The sequence below is a fragment of the Megascapheus bottae genome, chromosome 6 (genome assembly GCF_031878675.1).
Source record: "Megascapheus bottae isolate mThoBot1 chromosome 6, mThoBot2.hap1, whole genome shotgun sequence".
Classification (NCBI taxonomy): Eukaryota; Metazoa; Chordata; class Mammalia; order Rodentia; family Geomyidae; genus Megascapheus; species Megascapheus bottae.
In genome coordinates, this window is record NC_143514.1 from 19,829,000 (window position 1) to 19,832,501 (window position 3,502).

Consider the following 3,502-nt stretch of genomic DNA (forward strand, 5'->3'; position numbering starts at 1 on the left):
TTACTGGTATATCACTAGTAATGAATGCACAATGTATCTTAACATTTCACTAGTTGTCTTATTATTGTCTTTCACAGCATTTTTCACCAAGTAATATAATATGCAACATGCACTGATTTTATTGGTATTGTCCCTTTGGCTTCCTTTACTTTGAAATAAATTCAATATCCATCTATAATTAAAAACTTCCCAATGTAGTAGGAATGAATTGAATTTCACTAAATGTAAGAATAAAAAAAGTAATATATCCACTACCTGATGAATGTAACTGTAACCCCTTATACATCACCCCAACAATAACAATAATAATAATAAAGTACAGTAAACACTTCTTACATGGAGAAACATTAAAACCAGGAATAATATAAGAGAGTTTACTGTCACTCTATCACTGTATTAAATGTTCTAGGTAGCAAAATAAGACAACAAAAACAAAATAATAAAGATTAGAAAAGATAAGGCTATAGATGTGGCCATGTAGTAGTGATTGCCTAGAAAGACTGTTGTGCTTGCTTTGGCAGCACATATACTAAAACTGGAATGATACAGAGAAGGTTAGCATGGCCTCTGCACAAGGATGACATGCAAATTTGTGAAGTGTTCCATATTTTAAAAAAAAGAAAAAGAAGAAACAGTGCTAAGTAATTGTCTACATAAAAAAGAAACAGGAGGGCTGGGAGTTAGCCTAGTGGTAGAGTGCTTGCTTGGCATGCATGAAGATTGGAGTTTGATTCCTCGGTACCACATACATTAAAAAAAAAAAAAGCCAGAAACGGTGTTGTGGCTCAACTGGTAGAGCTCTAGCCTTGAGAAAGCCCAAGGGCAGTGTCCAGGCCCAGTGTTCAAGGCCCAGGACTGGCAAAAAAAAAAAACAAAACAGGAATCAATATATATGTATATATAGTATTTATGTGATAAGTATATATAGTATTACTTATATTGTACTAAATCAACATAAATAAGAAAATTTAGCAATTGGCTCAATTTCAAAGTACTAACAAACTCAAAGCATAACTTGAAATGACATCACTAATGGTAGTAACAAACTATTATAAAAGAAGGGCAACAGTAACAGCAGGAACTACCATTGTAGTTCAGTTTCTGTTCCAGCAAAATAAAAAACTGTTCATTTCCCCAAACCATCTATAAAGCAGACAAGAATAAATTAAATGCATGGCATTCTATATCATCAAAGTTGGTTGTCTTTCCTTTTCCTAGTGGGGTGTGTGTGTATGTATGTGTATGTGTATGTGTGAATATTGGGGCTTCAACTTAGGGCCTGGACATTGTCCCTTAGCCTTTTCACGCAAAGCTGTTGCTGCATGACTTGAGCAACACCTCCACTTCTATTTTTTGGGTGGTTAACTGGAGATAGTGTCTTATGGACTTCTCTACTTGGACTGGCTTCCATCCTCCATCCTCAGCTTTCAGTCTTTTCAGTACCTAGGACCATAGATGGCCCAACTGAGCTCCCTTTCCAGTTTAACTTCAGCATCTGAACTTATCCCAATAGCTTTTGGTGCTTGGTCTTTTCTCTGAAATTCTACAAAGGCAAATAAATAACTTTGGATATTTATGTAAGCTACAGTGCTACAGTTCTCAAATATTCTTTACCAATCTAGCTATAACAAATATTTTTGGGGAAGTAAATCCTACAATAAATTACAAGCAAAATTAAATATGTAAGGTTCAAACAGCTATAGTATAACCTTTTCACAATTTGTATAATTCAGAATGATAACAAATTTTAATATTAGAAAAGACATGGAAGAATTCTCAAAGTAAAATTTGTTGAAGGGAATTGAACCCTAATTAAATAAAAAGATTCCCATTCACAGAAAGTCTTAATATTTTTTTCTAAATTAACTCATAGATTTAAATAAACTCCATTCACAGATAGCTGTTCATAAGATTTTGATGAATTGTCTATAAAATTTAAAAGAAAGAATAAAACTTTAATATTAGTGAATACTATTGGCTGGGTGAAGTGATTAGAACATCTTAAAATATAAAAATTGCTAACTACAAATGGTTAACAAAGCCAACCTTTTAAAAAATAAATTTCTGTTCATTAAAAATCAACTTAAGGTGGGGAGCCAGTGGCTCATGCCTGTAATATTAGATCTCAGGAGCTGAGATCTGAGGATTGCGGTTCAAAACCTGCCCACCGTAGGAAGTCCCTGAGACTCTTATCTCCAGTTAACTACCAAAATGGAAATGCTTAAAGGGCTAGAATTCTAGTCTTGAACACAAAAGTTCTGGGTACAAAAAACTTGGTTTCAAGCCAAAACAGGCAGAAAAGTTAGACTCTTCTCCAATTAGCCACCAGAAAACTGAAAATAGCAGCATGGCTCAAAGAGGTAAGGGGCTAGACTTGAGCAGAAAAAGCTCAGAGACAGTGCTCAGACCTTCAGTTCAAAGCCCCATAACTGAAAAAAAAGATTTTATGCTTAATATACCGAATCTCTACCACATGTGCCACACAGCCAGCCGTTGTACATACATGTTAATTCTTTTTTTGGGGGGGGGCCATGGGGCTTGAACTTGGCTTGGGAACTGTTCCTGAGCTCTTCAGCTCAAGGCTACCACCCTACCCCTGGACCTTGACTCTTCAGCTAAAGGCTACCTCCCTACCCTTGAGCAAAGCCCCATTTCCGGTTTTCTAGAGGTTAACTGGAAATAAGCCTCAGGTCGTTTTGTGCCTGAGCTGGCTTTGAACCTTGATCCTCAGGTCTCAGCCTCTTCAGTAGCTAGGATTGCAGGTGTGAGCCACCATGCCTGGCTAATTTTTCTTTTTCTTTTCTTTTTTTTTTTTTTTTTGGTGCCAGTCTTTGAGCTCAGGGTCAGGGCACTGTCCTTGAGCTTTCTCAAGGCTAGAGCTCTACCACTTGAGCCACAGCACATCTTCTGGCTTTTTTCTAGGTATGTGGTACAAGGAATCAAACCCAGGTCTTTGTGCATGATAGAGCAAGCACTCTATCACTAGACCAAACTCCCAGCCTCCATGTGGAAGTTTTTAAGCAACTTGTACCTGTTACCCCATCTAATTCTTCTGAGAAGATTCTATGATTATCCCCCCTTTATAGATGAGAAAATTAAAACAATAAGGGGATAATAGTTACTCTTCCAAAGCCACAAAAAAGCCACGCTTTAATCTAGACTGGACTGGCTTATCTTAAGAGTTTGTGCTTTTTTTTTCTCCCAGTGCTGGGTGGGGTTTGAACTCAGAGCTTTGAACTTGCTAGTCAATTGATCTACTGTTAGAGTCACATCTTCAGCACTGAGTCTGTGTTCTTAATCACTTCCTTATATGTATCTAAAAATTTGAATAGATATTACAGTTTAGTCATAAAGAAATTATGACAGTGCTTTCTATAGCAATATCAAAGCAGGAACCATATGCAGAACTCGGCAAGTATACTAAAGACCACCATGTTATGCACTTGTAATGGGCAAACTTTTTGGTATATTATAACTTAATCTGATTTTTTTAAAGCAAAAA

At 36.5% G+C, this 3,502-nt stretch overlaps 1 non-coding gene across 1 annotated transcript; it reads left to right on the forward strand.

Annotated features, from left to right (window-relative positions):
- Nucleotides 1-505: 505 nt before the first annotated feature.
- Nucleotides 506-612, forward strand: LOC150061483 (U6 spliceosomal RNA). Its single transcript, XR_016536082.1, has one exon. It is a non-coding gene; the product is annotated as a U6 spliceosomal RNA (small nuclear RNA).
- Nucleotides 613-3,502: the final 2,890 nt, after the last annotated feature.